The sequence below is a fragment of the Rattus norvegicus genome, chromosome 3 (genome assembly GCF_021556685.1).
Source record: "Rattus norvegicus strain SHRSP/BbbUtx chromosome 3, alternate assembly SHRSP_T2T, whole genome shotgun sequence".
Taxonomy (NCBI): Eukaryota; Metazoa; Chordata; class Mammalia; order Rodentia; family Muridae; genus Rattus; species Rattus norvegicus.
In genome coordinates this window covers 29,421,926-29,447,665 of record NC_141536.1, presented here as the reverse complement: position 1 = coordinate 29,447,665, position 25,740 = coordinate 29,421,926, and the positions used below count along the sequence as shown (strand labels likewise).

The following is a 25,740-nucleotide window of genomic DNA, read 5'->3' as shown; positions in this document are numbered from 1 at the left end:
AAATCTTTACATTTGAGTTCTATACCATAGGTACGTCATTTTTACATATGCAAATAGTGCCACATCTGAAAAACTCCACAGTTCGAAGCTTTTCTGCTCCAGAATATTTTGGGACAGTTATTCTCAATTTGTAATTTCAAATAACTACAGTTGGTTTTATGTAAGGATTAAATTAGTTAATACATGCAAAATCCTTATTGGCACATAGTAAATATTCAATAAATGCTAGCTATTAGTCTTACGATTGCATAACTGGAAATATTACTGTATAGCAATTACACTAATTGTTGCTATGGGCTCATAATTACGTTTATTAACACTTGCTAAATCGACATTTTTTTTTTTTGCATACCGAGCATTCATTTATTTTCTCGGTTCCATGACTTTTAGTAAGTTTTTTCTTTTCTAGTTACTTCATATTCTGTCAGACAGATGTGAATCCTTTGGCACTCAGAAGTCAGACCAGTAGTCGGTTGTGTGGTAGAAATAATAAAAACCAAGCAAGAGCTTTATAGTTTACAACATGCTTGCATATTTTGTGACCATTTACCTATATATTCCCTCAAGAAAATGTTGCAATAAAATGCTTCCTGAGTGCATTCATTTAAACTGAAAATGTACTTGAGACTTTGGGGCTTGAGAATTACCTTTTATTTATTGGTCCAATAAAAAAATATCATATTATCTACTTCATCTACTTTTCCTGCAAGGTACAATATCATTATGAATATATTTTCCATGGATTTGTAAATTTTATCTTTATCAAATTCAACTTAAATAGCAATTTAATCCAAGAAATCTGGTTCTAATGAGAAAAAAAAACCATTATCATTTTGTATTTCTGAAAATCTGCTGTATCTTCTTTGGAGATGGTATTGCAGCCGTTCCAAAAGCTGTGCAATTGTTTCAGCCCATTCTGCTGAAAGACTTCTGATATAGATGCTTTTAAAAATTTTTTTGTTTGCTTTGTTTATATTTTACCATTTCTCAAAACTCCCCATTCCTTACGCCTTTGTTCTACCAAACGTGCTCATCTAATTTCTTTGATTATGCTTTAATTATTGCAAATATTCTTTCATTACTGAACTTGAATCAATGTCCCTGTTTTTACAGAAGGGCTAATTATTTATAGGGTTAAAACAGCAAGACATGCCTATAAGGGTGTCGATTAAAATTGACACAATTTTTCCTGCTATCCAGAACGCAATGACCCCTCATTATATAATATAAATTTAACATGTCAGCATAGGGCTGAGAGACAAGCTTTGTCAAAGAGGTCAGGACCCCATTAAGGGTGGGGCTTTAAACTCAAAGGCTAACAAGTGCCAGTCAGGGAAGTCAAATGGATGAAGCTAGCATGCGATTACACAAATGCAAAATTAAGATCTCAGGGATTAGAGAAAGAGATGTCTCATTTACAGGGTCAGCTACGAAAGCTCATGTGCTCAGCTCTGGGCCAACACCTACATGCCAATATTTTGTTAGTAAATTTTCTTGGAAGTAGCCTTATGTATAATAAACTTAGAGTCTGAAGAAGGGGTGTAATTAAAAGGGGGCAGTCAATAAAAGCTCCATGCTTTATAATTGAAAAATCTCTTCTGCTTAATTTTTTCCTTATAGCCAATAACATTAAAGTTTTTCAATACTTTACACAAGAAAATAACTGCATTTTTAAAATTGCATACCTATATTATTTTATTTATTTATTTTTGTTCTCTAGACACTGAACATTTACCAAAAGCTAGACAGATTAAAGACTTTTTCCAGTGTGTGTGTGTGTGTGTGTGTGTGTGTGTGTGTGGTGTATGTGTGTGTTTACTGGAATACAGCTAATTAAGGTTTTAAAATCTTTCCTTATTTTTTCTTTGCTATTTGTTCTGTTTTCAGATTATATGCCTTTACTGATGGTTAGCCAAGACTATATAGAACACTGCAACATTGAAAACCTAGTCAATAATATCACTAAATGGATGTCAGGTGTAATGAAAAGTCTATATCATTCAGAAAATAGGTTCAAAACTACAGCTCACCACAGCTGTTTCAACTAACAAAAGCATGTAACCTGCAACTACCAATGCTACCCATATGATGAGTCTGGGGACAGAAGTTACATAGAATGAAAGTTTTCCAGATTGTATTTTCTTTTAGAATTTGCTGGACTAAGTTAGGTCTTTTGTCTAACTTTGATCTCTTACCAGTTCTCCAGAATTTGGACACTCCTATTGTTTTCTCTGTATCCTTTTCAGTGTATTCTTTCTGGTTTAGGTTTTTGTAAGTAATGTAATGTCTGTATGGTACTTCTTGAGCCCAGATGCTGCCTTATCTGAGAAAAGCCTTCATATGTTGTTGCTTATTGCTTTGTATATCATAAAGAGGTGACCCATATCGTGGGAACATTCCTATCATGAGTGCTGGTGCCAGATTGCCCGTAGTCGGTGGATAACTAGAGCTGGAAGTTATTCTTTCCCCTCCGAGTGCATTTTTTTGGATCAAATCAGAAGATTTGACATAAATGTTTAGTTTTCCCATTAAATTAGTGTTTATTTATTAAGTAAATGAAACCAACCTGGGCCTGGCTTTCAATCTCCAACTAGAATTCAGATTTTCTTTCTTACTTCAATTAGCAATGCATCTAGACCATTAATAGGAATTTTGTGTAGATTTTTATTTCTAGTGTCAAAAATTTGTAATATAAACATACTAAAATTCATCATGGACCGTGTGCACCTAAACAAACTGAGTGTTGCCAGGTAAATCATGCATTGCACAAAAAGGTATCAGAGGTAAAACAACCCTGGGGAAAGAGCATCAGTATCACTGCCAGAGGGAGGACCGGCATCCACCTTACAATGAAAATAGTTGCGCTGTTGGACTGTTTATAACTGGTAGCTCAGAATTCAAAGTATGCTTCTCTGACATCTCCCCAATTCCTTGTACGCTCTTTCCCTTTTTCCTATTAAGTACTGAGACACAATCTTTCTAAGAAGAATACTTCGTATTTCACCATATAGTTTGTATTTCTTTATTCTGTCTGATACATTAAATTCAATTTACCTCATTCGCTACCAAATTTTAAAATCATTTGTCATCACTGCGCACTCTCGTTTTGTATTATTTATTCATAATAACACATGTCGACTTATAATTATAAGCAGAAACTATTAGAGTCACAAGGCATAAATAAATGAACATCACCTACACTACAACTTTTTAAAACCCATTTCTAATGATTCAGATGTGGCAATATTCATTACCACTGAGCGACAAAATCCTCCAAAAGTGTGAACCAGTTCCAATGAGAATAAAGAGAGGAGAATGGTATGTGCAAAGAAGTAAATTTTTATTTTATTTTCCAAGAGAAATGGAGACCCATGAGAAAAGACTAGTGGATTCTCATTAGAAAACAATTCAGCAATGTATGGGGGAACCAGTATATAATCCCTGGGGCAGAATGTATGTTCCACCCTCCTGGGTCCCATCAGTGTTTGACCCCTGCTGAGTCTTGCTGATGCATGTGGAAGCCTTTTTTTTTTCTTAACAAAGGAACGCCCTGACCTTTCTGTTTGCCCTGGGAGGTACACCAGGGAGGTACACCTGGGTAGAAACACTGTTAAGTCGGTTCCTGTTTTTTGTTCCTGTTTCTTTGTTCCTGAGGGCATAAGACTGTTTTTCCACTGTGCTTCCTGGAATTTTCCACCCAGTGAACTTGGGGTATATATTCTGTGAACCACAGTAAAAGCTTTGGCATTCACATAACATGAGTGTGTGTGTTTTTCCTTAAACCTCCCAGGCCTATGCCCGGTTCTCAGTACTGTGTCGGCACTGGCACTGCCAGATGTGAAGAAAACAAAATAGAAAGAAGAAAAGGGAAGATAAGCTGGATTCAGCGCCATGACAAGTACACACCTTGGTGGCTACCTTGAGAGACAGCAGCTAGCCATCCTTTACCTAAATGAATCATATGTGGCAACTCTGAAAGTACCTGAAGGCACACCCAGAACCCTCACAAGACCTACCAGATTAATTTCCCACATCTTTGATTCAAATCTCAATCTGACCCCACAGCCTCGTGTTCTGGGTCTTCCCACGCTACAGACAACCTACAGACAATTGTACCAACCTGCTGCTGGTGTTGCCTTAATTTAAAACACAAGAAGAATGGCATTGACCAGTAGACAAACCATGCTTTTCCCTTCCTACATTTCTGGGTTCTTTACTAAAGCCTGGAGGATGTAACCATGCCAGGAAGTTTGGTAAGGTGGAGCAGACTGAGTCCTGGAGACTCAGTGGTCACACACCTGAGGCTTAGGTGACTCCCTGCTCCCTGCCAGACTCCTGACATAGAAAACCTGCCAATGTTCTTACAAAAAAAGGACATGACTGCAGTCACATAGGCCCCAAACTGAGTTCTCTATCCTAATGAGGTACCTAGAGGCACAGAGGGCTTAGCCAATAAGCTTTCCTTCCCAGACATTCCTCCTTATAAAATGTATTTAGTCTCAGGCCCACCCTGAGAAGCAGGGTATGGTTTTAGTCATCTATTTTCTGCCGTGGCAATAAACTGTTTAGAACCACGGTCTGTCTCTTTCCACCAAGATCTGCCATAACCACCACCAAGATAAGGACAATCCCCACTTCGACCCCCCACCCCCTGCTCCAGGCTCCCCAGCCCTTGGGGTCCTGAATCCATTCTCTGCTCTTCTGTGACTCCCAGCGGTGCCTGGATGTCTAAGAGCATGGGAACCCCTCAGCCCAGATCTCATGGCAGACCCTGGGACCCTTGAGCCAGCTCTGGCTTTCCCACATCTCAGACTGTATTTTCCCACACCAGAGAAGTGCCTCTGGGCTTCCCTACGGCCCAGTACCCACACCTTAAACACAGACAAACTCCCCAAGTTCCATCTCCCCAAGTGGCAGTGCCATGTGGCGGGGTGGATGCAGGCACCACAAGCCGATTACACACTTCATTCCAGAGCAATGAGAATAAAAGTTAGGACACCAAACTAATACATTACATAATCTACCAATAACACAAATTGTGCGTTTTGACTTCATTTTTTAAATTATTGCACTTAGTATTTGATATTATGATATAATTACATCAATTTTCCCTTTCCTTTCCTCCAATTTGCTATCTTTCAACTTCCTGACATCTTCTTCCTCCTCTTCTTCTTCTTTCATTAATTGTTGGTACGCCCACATGCACTCATGAACACAGATACAGTTTTTAAATCCATAATTACATCCTACCCAATGTGTATAAAGTTGCTTTTATGCTTGTTTTCAGGGCTAGTCATTTGAAAAATTAGTTGGTATACTCTTTCCTAGGGAAGATTATTTCTCTGATTCTTGGCATTCCTTATTTGCCTGTAGTTCTTTGTGTAAAACTGAGGCCTCCTGGACTTTCCCCAGTCCTCTTTAGTATATTTATTTTTGTTATCCATGTTCACCTAGTGTTTAAGCAACCATGTTGGTTAGACACTATGGCTAGAGATTCTGACATTGTAGAAGACACAATTTCACAGAAAAAAATCTTAAGCTTATATTCTTTTTATCGACATTTTTCAAATATTCCCTAAGGATTGAGTGCAGGAGTTTTCTCATAAACGTATATCCTGGGATTTGGTCCCATAGCTCTGCATTCTGATTGATCATGGGTTTTGGAGTGGTCTCTGTCAGTTGCAAGGAGAAAATTCCTTGATGAGAGATGAGGACCACTTATCTGTGGGCATAAGGACAAATAATTATATATTATGATAGTTTAATAAAGTGGTGGCTAAGGATTTTCTTCTAAGATCTAAGATCTAGCCCTGGGTTGGTGGCTAGGTTTCCAGTGCCAGGCATGATCACCCTCTTTTTGGGTTGATGTCAAGCTCAATTTAAGAACTGTTGATTACCTCTACATCCTTATCAAGGCATGAGTAGTACCATTTTGAGTTCATCACCAAGGCAGTCTAAGAGGCTCCCAACGTATACAGCCTATTACAGTTGTCTTTGCTTAGCTCCGGAGGTGAGAAATGAGTTCCATTTTGAAGACATGATATATTTCTGAAACAGGAAACTGAAACCCTGAACTGGAGCTGACCTTAATGTCCCTCCATGAGAACAACTTTTTACAACCTTCCAAAGGAGGGAAACAGCCAATAATCATACCCAGATTAACACAAACCATACCAATGAACAGCATAGTAGGTTTTATAGTGTTTAAGTTTTTTTTTTTTGTTTTGTTTGGTAAGTAGTAAAAAATATGATTCCCAGTGAGTTTCCTAGACATCTTTCCTTCTTCTGCATTTATCTTCTACCTTCGCCCCAAGTAGAGGCAACTTTATTCCATTCATTTCCTTCATCAGATTTTTCACCCACTCTTTTTCACCCACTTACCCACCTTGGATATGCTTTATTACTACTTTCCTTGTTTCTGCACTTACTCTGGGCTATGTACTGAAATCTGGGGACTTAGAGTTAGAAACCTCAGATGAGAGAACATGTAGAGTGTTTTGGGAGTCTGGGTTACCTTACTCAATATACTCTTCTGTAGCTCAATCTATTTGCCTATACAGTTCATGAATTCCTTGCTCCTTATAGCTGAATGCTATTCGGCACTGAACATTTATAGGTGTCATGCACGCTAAAATGTCCATTCATACAGTGATATAGGGTCCTAATCTTGGTAATTGCAGAATTTTAAATTCAACTGCTCCCTGTAAATCATTTAACTCAGTAAAGTGGATATAAACCTCTTATTTCAACATTGTCTTCCTCCAATTATTTTCTCCTACAAGGTTAAGGATTTACTTTTTACTGACTTTCATGGTCATAGAGGCTTGCTGTTACTAGGATCATCTTATTTTCTCTAAAGTTATTTTACTTTCCAGTTACTGCTGCTTCATCATTCCATAGAGTCAGTTCTCATAAAAATTATTCAGAAATTAATCAGTTTCTCTCCTCCTGTTATCTCAAAAGGTGTAGTAATATATTTTACTAGAGAAACTATTGATGGAGCCTCATTAAGGCCTCCTATTTTATTATCTTGTTGATTCTGATATTCTTTTAACAAATTATTTACTTTATATCCCAATCACAACTTCCCCTCCCTCCTCTCCAACTAGTACTTGCTCCTCACCCCCCATCCACCACTCCTGCCTTTCTCCTAAGTAAAGTAGAGGTCTCCCAGGAATATCAACCAGCCTTGGTATATCAAGTTGCAGTAAGACTAGGCACATATTCTATTGAGGCTAGACAGAGCAGCCCAATTAGTGGAAAGTGATCCAAAGGCCAACAGTGCAGACAACCCTTACTCCTGTTTAAGAGTCCCACATGAAGGCACAGCTGTACAATTGTATATGTGCAGGGAGTCTAGGTCAATCCAATGAGTACTCTCTGGCAGTTCAGACTCTGACTGCTATAGTTTCAGGTTAGTTGATTTCTGTAGGTTTTCATGTGGTGTCTTTGACCCTTTTGACTCCTTCAATTTTTCCTTCACTTACAGGATTCACCAACACCCACTTAATGTTTGGTTGTGTGTCTCTGCATGGGTTTCCATCAGTTGCTGGGTGAAGCCTCTATAATGACTGTTATGCTAGGTACCTGTCTGCAAGTTTAACAGAATATCACTAATAGTCTCAGAGGTTGGTTATTTCTCATTGCATGGGTCTCAAGATGGACCAGTCATTGATTAGCCTTTCCCTCAAATTCTGCTCAATCTTTTATCCCTATACATATTGTAGACAGGAAAGATTGTGGGTCTAACAATTTGCAGATGGGTTGGAGTCTGAAGCCCTCCATTGGAAGTCTTGCCTGGTTATAGGAGATGGCCAGTTAGGGCTCCATATTGCCTCATTGCTAGGAGTCTTAGCTAGGGTCACCCTCATAGATTTCAGGAGTTTCCATTGTCCTAGGTTTCTAGCTCATCCTATAGATGTTCCCACAATCCAGTTGTTTCTCTCAGTATTCGCTCCCTCAATCCTTCCCTGCCTCATCCCTCCCGTTCCCAGGGGGAAAGGACAATTCTGACATTCTTGACATGTGACCATTGTCTTCACTTGGCTTCTAGGATATTATAGCCATGATTTCTTTCAAAACTCAGTGTTTGCTTCTTTCCAAACTTTATTTTATTTTACTGAGTTCCATTCAAATTTCCAGTCTTATAATATTAGATGCCATAAAAATTGATCGCATTATATATTCTTCTTTTAATCCATACTCTCTGTGGAATATTTTATTGGAGATGATAGCTTTACAGGTTTGCTATAAGGTGATGTGTTTTTACATATCCTTTGTAAAAGTGAGAGTCCAGTGGGGTATTGTGGTAGGGACAGCAGTAAAGGCAGACACATAGTAACGTAAAGCATAAACTAGACCACAAAGCAATGCCGGATAGCACAAAACAGTTATAAGAACAGCAAAAATGTGAGAGTCCCCCACTCTATTTCCTCACAGATATTTACAAAAGTAAGAACTAGAGACGGTGCAGGAAAATAAATGTTAGAGATTGCTAAGCAGCTTTAATATAGCCTACGCAATAAACTAAATAATGTGAATACAAAATATTGTGGGGTGTATTTTTCTTTACTCCATATTTCAAATATGAAGAAGGAAAGAGATAAGAGAGTGAAAAGACGTTAAATCTATGAGGAGATAAAACATGTGTCATCATTTGTTTCATTATTTTCTTTTCCTTCACTACTTCCATAGAAAACAGCTTCATAGCTTCGTACAAACCCAACTTAAAAATAAAAAAAAAAGTGTTATCCTCTCTAGATAATCATCTGCTGACAATCAGAAAAAAATAAATAGAATTAATTGATTGGTTGAAAATTCTTTGGTGTAACATTTGTAAAGCATGAAAATTTGCATAGTTGCTATTTAAACAGGCTGGATAATAGCACTTTCTAAGAAAATGAATGAGGAAGAAAGGCCTTTTAACCCCATGGCTGCATATACTTACATAAACTCCAAACTGCAAATCAACTGTGAATTACTCATTATTTAAGCAGCCATGTTTCCAGCCGAAATTTTTCATTGCCAAAATGCCTTTTTCATTCAATTGGAGTTCAACTGAATTTCCTACAGTTTTGCTGTCCACATAGCTATCCATTGAAAGTGATGACTATTTAGAAATTTTAAAGAATGTATATGTGTAATTTGGCTGATCCAGTTAACAGATGTCTCATAATACTCTTTGTACCAATTCCTTCTGATGTTAGCAAGATTTCTAGATAAAGACAAAATTACCCTTTGCCACCTCTCAGCTTGACAGACATACTAATATCCCCACTCCCTCTCCCTCCCTCTCTCTCTCTCCTTCCCTCCATCCATCCCCCTTCTCCCTCTGCCTGTGGTGTGAGTGTGCATGTATGTTAGAGAGAGAGATGTAGTTTTGCATTTGAAAACAAATATGTTTCCTTATTTGAAATGCTGGCATTATTATCAACATTGAGCAAGAATTTCGTAAGTTTCTAACTTGACCCACAGGTTGGGAAACAAAGCATTATTTTTGTATTATATTTCATATTTAACTACATATGACATTGCTTTGTTGAGAGGGCTAGGTCTTTACATGCCCACCTTCATTCTCATTTGCACTTACTTTGTTGTTAATTTCTCTAGTATATTAATAAAGGGAAAACTTTCAAGCAATTGTTTCAAATGTTTACTAACAGATCATATAAAAGATTCACAGAGAAAAGTGGAATTATTTTATAAAATGAGATTTAAATCTATCAATCATTATTAGAGCTCTAGTCACTTAAACATCCCCTTTTGGATATCGAACCTGGAAAGGCCACCTCCTTTAGCCAGACAGGTACACCAGTGGAGTCATAGAGACATAAACTTACCCACAAAACTTTTAACCCAAAATGTACTCTGTTTACAAGAAATGCAGGCACAGGGGATGGAACAGAGACTTGGGGGATGGCCAACCAATGACTGGCCCAACTTAAGACCCATTCCATGGACAAGCACCAATCCCTGAAACTGTTTATGAAACTTATTATGGTTATAGCCAGGAGCATGTTTTCCTCTGAGAGGGTCTACCCAGAAACTGACTCAGACAGATATAGACACCCACAGTCAAACAGTTGTTGGATTTTTGGGGACACTTATGAAAGAATAAGAAGAAGGTTGCTGGCAGAGAACAGAATAGGAACTCCACAGGTAGTACAAGAGTCTACTAACCTGGACCCTTAGGACTCTCAGAGTCTGAACCACCAACCAAAGAACATACAGGGGCTGGACCTAGGCCTCCCTGCACTTATACAGCAGATATGCAGTTCAGTCTTCCTGTGGGTTCCAAACAACTTGAGTGGGGGCTGTCCCAAAAAACTATTGCTTGTATGTGGGATATGTTCTTCTAGTTGCCTGCCTTGTCTGGCTTTAGCGGGAAAGGAAAGCCTGGCATCACAGAAACTTGAAGTGCCAGGGTCAGAGGATACCCAGGGGTCTCCACCCACTCAGAGGGCAAAGGAGGGGGATAGGGGAAGGATTGTGGGAAGGAATAACTAGGAGGGTGAGCAGGATGTAAAGTAAATAAGTAAAAAATTAAATTAAAAAGATACCTTTTTTTTTTTTCTGGACACAGACCTAAACATCTTTTCCCTGCCCTATCAGGTCATATTTCAGCAATAACAAATCAAAAGATAAAGTCTTCAAATATTTTGCCAACTGGAAATCATACTTTGAGCTCAGTACTGAGTTGTCAGCTTCCCCAACTTTTTATATTATGTTTCTGATGTTGAAGTGTATTATTAATCTCAGTCAATAGAACAATAGGAACAGCAAGCCGATGTCCCTTTTTTCGATGGCAAAACACATACTTTTATCATATCCCCAACAAAATAATTGTGGTTTTCAATTTAGAGAATTAGAGAAAAAAGTTTAATCGGCCTTTTGGAAATAGATCTTTATATATATATATATATATATATATATATATATATATATATATATATATATTTTAACATCTAAACTCAAAGAGGAATTGAGCAACTGCCAAACAAAAACAAACAAAATGGAATTAAAGAGTAAATGGAATAAAACCTATAAGGCACTGTTGTATGTTTCGAGAAAGAAAATGCAGGTGGTACTGGTGAGAATCCAGCCATGGTGTCTTCTCCAGTTCCTCTGCAGGTGTGTGCAGTGTAGGTGCTGGGAACATTGCAGCCAGAACAGGGCCGAGCCCAGCATCAGGTTTGAGTTTAGCCATTTAGACAGTAACCTCCTCAGGAGGGGAGAATAGAATTTACTAGAATTTGGTAAAATAGGGGTTATCTAAAAGACAGCAATTGGAAAACGATTGCTCGGAAGGCTTTCAGACTTAGGCCATCTGAACTCAGATGTGGCTTCTCCATGACAGAGTGGATTAATGTTTTATTTTAGTATATTTTTTGAGGCACGGTCCTACAAAGTAGACCTGCCAAACTCAGCGGTCATTACATAGTCCAAGCTGGACTGAAACTCTCAGAAACTATGCTTCAGCCTTCTGAACGGTGGCTTATAGGTTTATACCACTGCACCTGGCTTAGGTATTTATCTTAAGCAACTTCCATATGTAATAAATGTGAATAACAACTGTGAAAACAGTGCTCTGTGTGCGTGTCTACTTGTTCTGGGAATGAAATGAGAGCTAATCTAGAAAGCACATATAAATTACCATCACTAAGTATTTGTATTACTATGATGCAAATGTGAGATTGGACTGTTTACTAATCAGTGTGGCCATCATGGGCACAGTGGAATCTTGTCATCTCAATGCTCAATATGGGTGTGCTGTTCCAATATCATACATATTTGCACAAAATGTTTGACTTGTGCTCATTCTCTTTATCCCGATTATCTATTTTCATTTTGTATGGAAAACCTAAAATTAAAAAAAAAAAGAGAGAAGACCCAGGCATCCAAAGGAAGAAGAAAATCAAAAGAATAAATAAGTCAAATAAATGTAATGACAATAACCTCTCATTTAAAATGTCCCCCCATTTCTTAATAAGGGGTGCTCTCCTTCACATGTCTGCCAATACTACTTAGAATGTGAACCAGCAACAGATGGAGGGGAATTCCAGTGCATCTTAAATTTACTCTCTGGCTTTTAAATTGTGTACCCTATATTTCTGATAGATTAACCATAATGCAATTCTTCGGAAGACTGAGCAAGCAAGACACCCCCATGCTTCTCAAAAATAATTTGTGATGAACAACGTCAAAAATACACCCCACAACACCTGCTGGGTTAAGGCTATAAAATAAAACCTGTAGTAGCAATTTCAGATTAGCATTCAACAATTACCTAGCATTTATTAGTTCTTTTAAATGTTTTATTGGAATTGAAACGACCAATATTTGCTCATGTTTCATTAAATCCCATTTTCAATGTTGAGCTCAAACCTAGTGATGAAGGAAGGTCCTTTGAGCTTAGTGGTAATATCATTTAAGCCTGAGAATAACAGAAAAGACTTCAAAGTCAACATCTCTTTGGTCTAAGGTAACAAGAATACCTGAATAATTACTCAAAATTATAATACTAATAAAACATGAATAAAGAACCACTTATACTTCATCTGGCATGAATTATTTTAAGTATGTCTAATAAAAAACGCTTTAAAAGAGCATTAGCAGAATTTATTTAATTGCAATGTGTTCAGGGCGGTGTTATACTATGTACCTGTGGCTTTTAAGAATCACCCGCAATCTCGTACTTAATGTATATAATCAAACAGGAGAATAATAAAGCTGAAAACTATTCTTCAATGGTAAATTTTAGCCCACTGAGCTGTCCATTGTTGATGGATTCATGATTGATCGGAATAATACACAATGGCACAGTGTAATTCTTTAGTGTTGTGTTGTAAAATGGAGTATTGCTTCTGCTATTTTATCCAGTTTGCTTTTATATGACAGGGTTTATTGTGCGTTATGTTGTAGCTCATTCCTCTGTTCACAATGCCTACTGATGTGTAATTATGACTTGTCTGAACTGTAAGAAGGAGCAATATGTGAAAGAAAATCTGCAAACACGCCTGATTTATGAGTTCGGATACTATATTACCAGCCCTAATCTGCCTGCTTAACTTAGCTTCAGGCTCACATAGTGTACAGCGTGCTTACGATTAGCAAGGCAGCAAGTTATGGAAGATGTACTTTGAAGGAGCCACTGCACCCTTTCTTTAAAAATTTACCATAATTTCAGTTACAGGTAATGTGATATATTAATTTATTTTGTAAAGACTGCGTGTGAAGCAAAACCTTAAAATGCATTTTCTGTAATAGCAAAGAATGGTGTGTGGAATCTTTCCCCCTTGTTAAATATCATAATGTTGTTGCTTATGTTTTATGATAAAATCAGTCATGATCTTCCCTTTATTTCTTGGTGTTACAACTATGCTATGAGACCCTGTTTTGATCTGGGGCATCTGATTTTTTTTTTTTTTTGCAGCAGCAGCCAAAATCAGAAATGACTCTAGACGAACAAATGAAAGCAATCCCATAAAGCAATGACCTCAGTGTCAGCAAGGAAAGATGCAAGCAAATTTGCCTTTTTAGAACCCCATTCACAAAGACAGATACAGCTGGAGTTAAGCATCACAGTGCTGTTATTGAGTTCTGGCACGTTCAATTCACATGCTTTTAATAAGCTAAAGTTATAAATTACTGTGTGTTTCAATCTAAGTCACCAATATGAAAAATATTCTTCTCCAATCTTTATTTCTGATCAGGTTTTGCTAAACGTCTAAGGGGAAAAAGAACTTGAAAAATCATCTACATCTGATATTTTGGTATGAAATAAACAGCTTTGTGCATAAGGACATGCAAACACCCATGACTCATTACAGAAGTATCTTTAAACTGTATCAAGAAGACGATTTGTGTAATTCCAGATTTTTAAAAAATCCTGTCATTTATGTCGTTTTTGAATTGTCTTTTGTTCGGCTATCTTCCTATTTCTTTTCATTTCTCCTGAGTATCGCCTCCGTAATCAGCAAAGCCTGCATTTTTGGAACCAATGGACAAAAAAGTATAAATTACTAACTGATTATGTCATGTCCACTAGAGAGTTCCAAAAAAGCAAGACAGAAATAATCTCATGGTGGACAAAGAAAGACTGCCATCAGGAACAAGCATCCTCGAACTTGTATAATTTTTTTGAAAGTCATTCAGAACAATGGCCTTTACACAAAAGCATGCTGTTACACTTGAGATGTGTGAGAATTCGTTGTGCAAAATATTTTGATTGTTTTGTGTTAACTAATTAGTTAAGTTCTCATTCTCAGTGCAAGAGAAAAACATACTTTGAGCTAAGGAAAGTAAACCCTTGCTAAAATCCCTTCAGAAGTAAGGGTTCCAGTAGGTAAATATGTGAAGTGATGGTGGGAGAGTTCGTCACAGTAGGAATCATTACAGACAAGGTGTTTCAAAATGCACAAATGATATTTACTAAACTAAATAAATGTCTGAACAATGGGAGAAAACACAGAATGTTTCTCCTCTACAAATTATCAAACTAAACCTGATTCTCCACAGTTTTAATGTACAAAGATGTTTATAAGTACTGCAGATTCAATTCAATGTCTTTTAATTTAATTAAACTGTTTCTTTCGTAGTTCAGCTACTGGTGACAAAGTAGATATGATGCCCCCATCCTGTTAGAATAAACCAGAAAGCATGCACTTTTCTCAAAGCAGCAGAGTTCAAGGTTGGCATAGCTCACACTCAGGAGAGATGGCAAGTCATTTTGTACAAACATCCCAATCAGTAAAAGCCTCTTCCTGTAACCAAATGGAGCTTTAACAGTTAGTTATGTGGTGACTAAAATTATCAACCAAAACCAAAGAAATGCGGTGGGTAAGAAATGTTGGTTATCATATTTTCAATAATGATCTCACAGCTAGGCAAACTACATGTATTTTCAAGAGAGCATATATTTAATGTAATTCTCAGCACACTTATTAATATACTTGCCATGGTGACGTATTTATGCCTATAGGACTATATTTTCTGGCCTTTCCTAAACTAAAATCTCACATTATGATCACTATATCCATATAGAGTCTGTACAGATGGCCCAGTATTATTGAGCAAAACTCTCCATTTTATCAGTGTTTAATAAAATCAGGGTTTTGTTGTATTGTAGTATCATGCAATATGTGAGTTTATTACAGTCTTAATCTGATATACGAAGCCTCACAAAGCAAACCGTTTATAGTGTTCAACATTTCGTTTCTTTCAGAGTAATTAAAATCATTTGTTGCTTTTCTTTAGGGGTCTCTTAATAGACAGATATGACATACCAGAAGATCTGAAGGTCAGCTAGGCCTTCTCTAGCTGGTGATCACCCGGCATTAGAACAATGTATCACCAGCCTTGAAAACAGGACACCAGGTATAGCTTTCTTTTCATATAACATTGCTAATTTCTCTCCAAAAGAGCCTGAGGTTAAATGGCAAATATCTGGTCTCAGTTCCCTCCTGCTTCCCATGTTTCTAATTCTTTGACATAACTATACACATATTATGATTCTTTAAAATGTCTAATAATTGCCTTAAGAGCAGGCTTATAAAAAAGTTGAAATACAAAAAAAAACAAAAACAAAAACAAAAACAAAAAACATCCTGAGAGAATCATGCAAACTGCTTCCCCTCTACCTGTTAAATGCGTCTATGTAGACTTCATCACCATCAACATCACCACAATAGACACCACTGCCACAACCCTTAGTCATCTCTCTGGGATCCCTGTTTTAAATGGTTCCCCTCCTCTAATGTCACCATCCCAGCGATCATTCAGGTCTTCAAACCTGACATGGCCGCATGCACTTAAGCATCCTGAGTATGGACTTCCTTATTTCCCAATAGACTCCCAAGATGCATTTCCCCCCCATCACTTCTAATCTCTCCTTATCCCTTTATGGAAACAAGGTGTCATACATTCAAGCATCTCTTTCCTAGCATCCTCCTAGGCTCGACTCCTTTAGCAGAGAATTTCAAATCTGCATCCTTAGGGAAATCTTTCCCAATTAATAGAGATTTGTTATGCCATTTGCATCATCCTCCACCACCTAATCAAGCCTAAGCCCTGTGTATAAACAAGGACAGCAGTGCAGCTTAGGAATCCAATATTATTATGTTCGTTCCTACGCAATTTGTTATTTGATGTGTAGTATGTTTATGCTTGCATTTTTGCTGTCTTAAAGGCTAAGGAAGTAAGACCAGCCATGCTCAGGGAACACAGCATATTACAGAGGAGCTGTTCATTTCCAGTGCCTACTGCTTTTTCTTGATAATTATTTGATGGGACGACACATGTATTAGAAAGTAATTAGGTAAGAAGCATCTACTTGGAGTGACACTTGAAAACAGAAAAACTAAGATGCCTTTGCGACAGGAAACCTAGCGTTTAGGCAATAATACACAGAAATGGAAATGTTTGCCAAACTAATAATCGCTAGATTTTCTTTTAAAATTAGCAGTCGAAAATAAGAGGCTATAAAATAAGAGGTATGCTTTAGGAACCCACGTAAAAGCAGGCTTTTTGTCAACAAAAACTAATAAAATCCCTCACATACAAAGTTAAAAATGTGACTATGTTGTTAAAGGGATAATCCAGATTTCACACGGACAGAAAACCATCAGTGTCACATTCAGAAAATATGCAACATTAATGGTGAAGCATCTGTGTATCATGTGGTGTGTTCTAAGGACGGTGGCCCTTACCATCAGTGTTTATCTGAAACACAGACTGTGCTTAAGAATTACCTGAGTGGCTTGCAGGAAAATAATCTCTTGTGCACTCCTAATAAAATCTTCAGGGCCTACTTCTCAGAAGTGATTCTGTCTTCTCAACCTGTTGTAAGGGTCCTGGCCACTTTCTCTGTCCTGGACATGTACACACTACTCTCAAAGCAAAACAATATTCAGGGAAAATATTATTTTGAAGTTTTAGACTTAAATTTTTCTCTTTCTAATCAGTAACTGTATTCTCCTTTAGAACACCTTGTTGTTGAATTGGGAGAAAATCTTTGCACGATGGTGTGTGTGTGTGTGTGTGTGTGTGTGTGTGTGTGTGTGTGTGTGTATTTTTTCTTTGGCGATAGGATAGTAACTGGATAATTTGACTTATAAATGAATAAAACAAGTATAAAGATACATATTGGGTTGTAAAACACCTTTTGAAATAAATAAATGAAGTCATAGAGATAATCTTTTTATTCTATATTATACTGATTCTATTCTGATTGTGAAATCAATAGCATATAAACATTTTATGAATTTATTTACCAATAGATGATACTAAATATTTCCTAGTTCCTCAACAGATAGAACATTATTCGAAGAGGAAAATTCCCCCTTAGAATATCTTCCATTTTCTCTTTTTAATCTATTTTAAAATGTAAAGCACAAGACTCCCTCTGGGCTAGTGGTCTGCTGAGTGAGGTGCTTAGCTCTAACCCTGATCCCCAGAACCTACAGGATGGAAGTAGGCCTTCTTACATGCACAGTGACACCTGAGTACCTCTGCAAAAAAAAACCCCAAAAAACCAATCAATTAATGTTTATATGTATGTTTGTATGTATGCATGAATGTATGCATATATGTATGTATGCTGTAAATTTTCCTTCAGGAAACATTTGATTAACTAAAAATTAATATCTATAAAATTGTAATTTATTCTTATATGTATAGTAATATTGTGAAAATTCTGATTTAAATATTTACATTTTATTTTATGTTTTATATTATCTTTAACAAAATAGCACATAGTTCTAAGTATTGTATCTTTGGATGGTTTGCTTTGATAATAAGTAATTTGAAAGAATATTTATATACTATATCATCCAAAATCTTCTCAAAGTCTCCTTGGTAAAAAATATAATGCTGCTTAAATTTGTTAGGCAACATACACTCTACCTATTTGCATTATGCCAAATGAACTGGATCATTCCAATATGGTGTCACATGTGTATGGAAGCCTGTAGCATTTTGTAACAGGTGTTAGGAAAATGTACTTGACAGAGATGTTTACAATAAGGTCATCTGTAAGCATGAAAACTGAAAATAGCAAGGAGAAAATGAAGTCACTGTTAAAATGGAAAAGAAAAGCAATATCCAAGAGGAATTGACTATGATGTCCTCCATCCTCCAAAAACATCATCAAAGTATATATGCATAAATAGATACTTCTTAATGTTTTTATTTATTCTTTGAGAGTTTCATAAAACATATTTTGATTGCTTTATTTTTCCCTTCTCCAACTACTTCTAGATCTTTTCATCCCCTTCCCCTCCAACATTTAGGTGCTCTCTCTCTCTCTCTCTCTCTCTCTCTCTCTCTCTCTCTCTCTCTCTCTCTCTGAGGATCCTATTTTGTTGTTGTTGGTGTTGTTGTTGTTGTTGTAGTGGTGGTAGTTGTGGTTGTGGTTGTTAGTTAAGTACTCCTCAGCACAGAGTGTGGCTGGTATACCCAGTGTCACTCCATTGGAGAAAACTCAGTGCAATGATTGTGAATATCTGCATCTGTCTTTGTCGGGTGTAGCAGAGTCTCTCAGACGAGAGTCATTCGAGGCTCCTGTCTGCAAGAACATCTTGGCATAAGCCACAGTGTTGGAGTTTGGTATCTGGGGATGGAGTGGGTCAGTGTCTGGACACCCTTTCCTTCAGCCTCTGCTCCATTTTCCCCCCATGCATTTCCTTTAGACAGAGATAGTTCTGGATTAAAACATTTGAGATGTGTGGATGGTGCCATCCCTCCACTGTGGGCAATATCTATCTATTAGAGATGGTCACTTCAGGGTCTATCGCCCTGTTGTTGAGTATTTCAGCTAATATCATCCCCACTAGGTCCTGGGAGCCTCCCATATCCTTGACATCTGGGACTTTCTAGTGGTTCCCCCATTCCCCACTCTTACTGCTCACTGCTACTTATTTTTACTCATTCTCCTTTCCCTCTGAACTTATCCTCTGTCTCCTCACATACCTGGTCCTGCCTCTGCTTATTTTCCTCTCTGCTCCCCATCGCCCAGCCAGGTTCCTCCTTCCCTCTGCCTACCATAATTATTTTGTTACCCCTTCTAAGTAGGTTTGAAGCCTTCACACTTTGGCCTTCCTTCTTGTTCAGTTTCATATGGTCTATAAGTTGTATTGTATGGTCTATAAGTTGTATTGTATGGTCTATAAGTTGTATTGTATGGTCTATAAGTTGTATTGTATGGTCTATAAGTTGTATTGTATGGTCTATAAGTTGTATTGTATGGTCTATAAGTTGTATTGCGCGTTTCTGAACTTTTGGGTAAATAAGTGCGTACCATGTATGTTCTTTTGAGTCTGGGCTGCCTCACACAGGATGAGTTTTTCTAGTTTCGTCCATTTGCCTATGGATTTTAGGAAGTCATTGTTTTTAATAGCTTTGCTAAGTTGTCATTTTTAATAGTTAAGTAGAACTCCATTATGTAAATGTACCACATTTTCTGTGTCCATTGTATCCATTGTGCCATTGAGGAGCGTCTGGGTTTTTTCCAGCTTCTGGGTATTATAAATATGGCTTCTATGAACATATTGGAGCTGTGTCTTTGTTATATGTTGAAGCACCTTTTGGGTACACACCCAGGAGTGGTATAGTTGGGTCTTCAGGTAGAGACATTTCCATTTTCCAAGGAACCCACAGACTGATTTCCAAAGTGACTGTACCAGCTTAGAATCCCACCAGCAATGGAGGAGTGTTCCTCTTTCTCCCCATCCTCACCAGCATTTGCTGTCAACTGAGTTTTGATTGGTGTAAGGTGGAATCTCAGGGTCAATTTGATTTGCATTTTCATGATGACTAAGGAAATTGAACATTTATTTAGATGCTTCTAGGCCATTTGAGAAATCTAAGTTATTAGAGGTAGAATTATGTTTGTGTAGCTATGTTCTTTTGGGTTTGTTGAAAGATTATTTTCTTGCTTTTCCTAGGGTATCATTTCCCTCTTTGTGTTGGAGTTTTCCTTCTATTATCCTCTGTAGGGCTGGAAAGATATTGCTTAATTTTAGTTTTGTCATGGAATATATTGGTTTTTTCCATCTATGGTGATTGAGAATTTTGCTGGGTATCGTAGCCTGGGCTGGCATTTGTATTCTTTCAGGGCCTATATGCCATCTGTCCAAGATCTTCTAGCTTTGCTGAGAAGTCTGGTGTTATTCTGATAGGTCTGCCTATATGTGTTACTTCACCTTTTTCCCTTACAACTTTTAAAATTTGTTCTGTGCATTTAGTGTTTTGATTATTATGTGATGGGAAGAATTTCTTTTCTGGTTGCATCTATTTGGTATTCTATGAGAGCTTCTTGTACATTTATGATCATTTCTTTCTTTAGGTTAGGGCAGTTTTCTTCTATGATTGGTTTAAGATATTTCCTGACCCTTTGCTTTGGAAATCTTCTATTTCTATTATTCTTAGGTTTATTTATTTTCATTGTATATCCGGAATTTCCTAAATGTTTTGGGTTAGAAGCTTTTTTTTTTTACTTTGTATTTTCTTTGTTGTGTCAATATATTTTATGGTATCTTCTAGGCCTGAGATTTTGTCTTCTATCTCTTGTATTCTGTTGGTGATGCTTGCATCTGTAACTACTGATTTCTTTCCTGGGTTTTCCTCTATTGTTTCTATTTCCAGCTTTAGATACTGGATGGTTTTGTTCAACTCCTTCATCTGTTTGACTGTGTTTTCCTGTATTTCTTTGAGGGATTTATGTGTTTCCTCTTTAAGGGTTTACCTGTGTTCTCCTATATTTCTTTAAGAGAATTACATATGTTTCAAGGTCTCTATCATCTTCATGAGACGGGAATTTAGGTCAGAGTTTTGCTTTTTTGGTGTGTTAGGATATCCAGGGCTTGCTGTGGTAGGAGAACTGGGTTCTGATTTTAACAAGTGGCATTGGCTTCTTTTGCCTATGTTTTTGCACTTACCCCACACCATCTGGTTATCTCAGGTGTTATCTGGCCTTGCTGTCTCTGACTAGATTCCTTCCTCCCTGTGAGACTTTGCCTGGTTGTGATGAATCTCCTGGGAGTCAAGTTGTGTCTGGGTGTGGAAGGGTGTCTGGAGTGCTAACTTTGCCACCCCTGACCCCCTGGGGTCAAATAGTGGGCTGGAAAAAAGATGTATCTTTAGGATGGCAGGGCAGAAAGGGCCTGCTTATGCTGTGCCCCTTGGGGGTCCCAAATATACTAGGTATTGGGTCAGGGTATGTTTCACCTGTGACCTGGTTGTGATGGAGTTCCTGGGAGTCAAGCTGTCCCTGGATGTGGGAAGGAGTCTGGAGGGCCACCTCTGTTCTGTGGTGAGTTATGTGAGTTTTATGAAGTCATAAAATACAGCTGAAGTTTTGGCATTTAAAATATCTTGAACCTACTGAGTACAAGTGATTTGTGAAATGTGATCACAAAATACATTATACAACATTATGTCATAATATGTACATAATATATACACATGCATACATCTTTGGATTTTTACAAAGACACTTCAGCAACATTTTCAATGAGGGAAGCATTTCAACTTCTGCAGTATCTGCAGGAGTAACTAATGATGGCCAAATTTGCCTGTAGCGTTTGCTTCAACATGTTCGTGCACTTCCCACTTCTCTGGCAGCCAGAGCATTTGTAAATTTTCTGGTCACTAATCTCTCAAGAACAATTGTAAGTGATCAGTTTTTAATTGTCCAGCTAAGAGAAAAAAATGAAAGGAAATTTGCATGTAGTTATAAATGAATACTTACAAATTAATACTGTAAAATCTTAAAGGCTTATGCATAGAAAATTATTTGCTGTCTGATCTATAGTTTGTTCTATTTTAAAATCTAGTTGTTTATGAAGATAATATTTTCTTTAGCTTAGGCAGATAAAGCCCATATTTTGAAGGATCTTTATTATAACATCATGTTTGAAACATGCTTTATTCTCTATTCTTAGCCTGCTTACCATCTATATTTGCTTGTTTTAATAAAAAATGTTACTTTAATTATGTCAAAATCAAAAAAGTATATTTCTCCTACCTACTTTACAAGCAAAAACATTTAAATAATTCATAGTATAAGTAAAAACTTTCCTGCCAGAACCCAACATTCTTATTATAATTTTATCAAGACATAGCAGAGATAATTTTCAGATACAGTTTTGATGAGAATGAAGATCACATGCAGAACCTCAAGAAATTAGATATATAATCCTAAAATATTTTGAAAAATTAAAACCATACTAATTAAAAATTTATGGAAAATGATGAGGATGCAGGCATTTAATCGCCAGTATCTTATCTCATACAGAGCTATTACCAGTAAGAATCAAGAGAAATTTTTAACTGAACAAAGAGAGTCATTGCTCAGGGAAGCTTTCAGAGGCACTGTTGCTGCATCCCGGTATCTCTGCTTTCCTAGGCATGATAATCATTGTTCCATGCACTTTACTGAATGTATAGCACAGATGAAGCTAGGTTCTCTTGTAAAAAGCAAGCTGACCCTAGAACATCGAGCCATGATATGCCCCCAAGAAAAAGGAAAAATCATATACAGACTGATTGAATGTATGTATGTGTGAATGAGAAATGAACAGCTTCTAAATAATTCACAGATGAGCTTGATCCAAATTTCTTAACATTTTTAAAAGATGGCATTTCATGTTCATGCTTATACTGTGTATGTGTTTGTCATTTCCATTTAAATTTCTCTTGACTGATAAATTATGAGGTTACATTATTTGGCTGAGAGAATCTCTAAGTGCATAGGAGTTTGTTGACTACGAGGTGCCAAATCAGCTTTAAATATATCTCACATTATGGCTTAATTTCATGTTTTCATTGAAGCCCAATCACACTGGCTGCCATTCAACTGGCTACCAAAATCTGATAGACGATGGATATAGAACTGTTACAAATAAAGAAGCACTTGCTAGGCAAAGAGAAGAAGAAAGGTTCTGCCACTTGGGACATAAGTGTCATTCTTAGCTTCCTGTATTAGACGTCTTGTTCTCTGATCCAAACATTGGAGTTCTTGTACCAACATATTAATGCAGGTAAACAAAAACTGATAATGAAAATGTAACCAAAGCCTTCAGGAGCACACAGTGAGAATTATATAAAAAGAAGATCAACTTGGCATCTCCATTGTATCTTTCTTGTTCAGCTCACATTTGAGCAGTCATGTTGCTGAGATTCTATGGCTATAGATTCTGATGTTACTAAGAGACACATCACACAGCACACTCTTAGAATCTTCTCGCCCCATATTCTGCCATGTTGCCTGAACCTTAGGTGTGGGAGTGTCTTCTAGATGTATCCATTGAGAGTGGATTCCTCAACTATGCATTTCTATTAGTTGTAGATTTCTGTTGTGCTCTCCATCTGTCATAAGAGGTTTTTGTGATGACGAGTGAAGACTGTACGCATCAGTGGGTATGAAGACAAATGTTTCCAGACTGCTATTAGAGTAAAGTTCACAGACCCTCAATCCTACACAAAGAAATATAGGCAATTGAGGAAATCGGGGACCCGTAGAAGTGGTCCTCTTCTGGGATGAACATACCATTTTCTTGTCCAGTGCCAAATAATCAATACTGAAAACATGCATACAAACAATATTGTATAGAGTGAACAGTTATCTGAGTAATATGTATGCATGTTTATGTGTTTGTATGTGTGCATGTGTGTGTATGTGTATGAGTATGTTTGTGTGTATATGTGTATGTGTACATTATGTGTATGTGATGTATATGCATACGTATATATAAATGTGATAGGTTTTTTGAATTTAGAAAAAATAAGAAGTTTTTATTTTTTCCTCATCTTACAATCGTGAAGTTACATTAAATTCTTCCAAAGAGGTTAGCATAAATTTAAAGTTCTGAATTGTATACAAGCTGTTTTTCTTAGATAAATGATATTAATTACAAAGTTTAGTCACAAGCAGAGAAGAAGGAAAGTTAAGAGAAACAAAAATTAAGAAATGCAATTTGCTCCTAGAGAATCCAGACTCTTCAATCTTTAGACCTAATTTCTTGGACTCCATATTTCAAAATAGGAGTGTGGAATGATATACTTATCCAAACATTTCTACACGTTTACCTTTGACCTACATTGGATCCAAGATCTATCACTATAATTCTGAAACCTTTCTCTTGACCATGTGGTTTGGATCTATTTGGAAATTTGAAGGAGAGAAGGAATAGTTATGTGGGAGGGTTTGGAAGGAAAAGAAAAGGGAAATGTGGTGAATATATTATATTACTATGATATAGATATATCATAGTAGATTCCTTCGTGTATCAGATCCTTCCCTCTGGAAGAATCCCTCTCCCAGTCAAAGGCGAATGTAGAAGAAAGTGCATTTGTTTCAAGCATTGTTCTTATGAAACAGTTCTGTTCTATACCTGAATCGAAGCTCTGACAGGTAGAGCATGGCCTAGTTTGAATTTCAATTGTGTTTGCTCCTATTCTCCAGAGATTTTATGGTGAATAAAAGCTATATATCCTTGCAAAGTTACCCTAGACAAAACTAACACCTCTTCAAAATGATTAACCAGCTTCTGCTTTTCAAGTAATACTCTTTTGAAGTGCTCAGTTCTAAGTCCTGAAAGAAAGTTAGAGAAGCTAAATTAACATTAGAAAGATCATCAAGGTAATCTGGGTAAAACAAAGAAACAAAATGGGTCTCTTAGCAGAAAGAAAGATTCTGAGTGAAGAAAAAAGCACATAGAAAAGAAATGGAAATGAGATTAAGAAACTATTAACTCTGAATAGGAGAGGAAATTAGTAGTGGGATAATTTTCCAAGTCTAATTGCAAAGGTATGGTTAGAAAGTAGAGGAAACCACAGTGGACAGCTGACAATATGTAAATTATTTTCATTACAGAAAGTGGCAAGAGCAGAACCTCAGAGCAAGATCCCAGAGTCCAAAGGTACAACCTGCTTTGGGAAAAGCAGATCCTCTATCAATGGATACAGTCCAGCTGTCACCATATTGATGGAAACCTACAGAGTCAGAAATATAGATATAATTTCATATTCTTTCGTTTTCCAGCATCTACTCATTGTTCACATCAAACCCAATAAAAGTTTTATCTGTATTTATTCATACTTGCAGCCTTGTTTTTGTAGAGCTGGACTGAATATGCTTGAAATATCTGAGAAGGTAGGCAGATAGACCATGGGACTGAAACTTTGTAGTGAGAGGCTGAAAGGGGAACTGAGTATGATGGTGACACCATGAAATGCATCATCCAGTAAGAAACCAAATGAAGACATGTTAGGGCAATAGTTCCATACCTGTGAGTTGTGGCCTCTTGGGGTCAATGAACCTTTTTGCAAGGGTGGTATATCAGATATCTTGCATCTATGATAGTTGCATTATGATTCATAATAGTAGCAGTATGAAGTAACAACAGAAATTGTTTCATAATTGAGAGTCCCCACAACACCTGGAACAGGGTTGAAGAGGCACAGCATCAGGAAGGTTGAGAACCACTGTTTCCATGTATAACTTCTCAGTTGTGTATTTCTTTGCTATGTTGAAGATGCTGTAGTTGATTGTCCAGCCAATGATCATCTGTGGTCCTCTAGCTCAGAGTCTCTCCCATCAGCAGTGACCCACTTTTGAGTATTTTATACATGTACCTATCACACGCATTTCCAATTCCTTCCACGTCTAACCATTACCCATGTGCTCCCCCAAAAAATAATATAAAAAACAAAACAAAATACCAAATTCACTTTTTGTTACCT

The 25,740-nt window shown here is 37.1% G+C and overlaps 2 long non-coding RNA genes across 2 annotated transcripts in view; one reads left to right on the top strand and one right to left on the bottom strand.

The window, feature by feature from the left end:
* Positions 1-25,354, bottom strand: part of LOC147995456 (uncharacterized) — a 66,208-nt gene extending 40,854 nt beyond the window's left edge. The window contains exon 1 of the long non-coding RNA XR_015684938.1: positions 25,285-25,354. This is a non-coding gene — a long non-coding RNA (uncharacterized LOC147995456). The remainder of the gene's footprint in view (positions 1-25,284) is intronic.
* LOC134486358 (uncharacterized) lies at positions 23,242-25,095 on the top strand. The gene is made up of 2 exons (XR_015684937.1): positions 23,242-23,415; positions 24,872-25,095. It is a non-coding gene; the product is annotated as an uncharacterized LOC134486358 (long non-coding RNA).
* Positions 25,355-25,740: the final 386 nt, after the last annotated feature.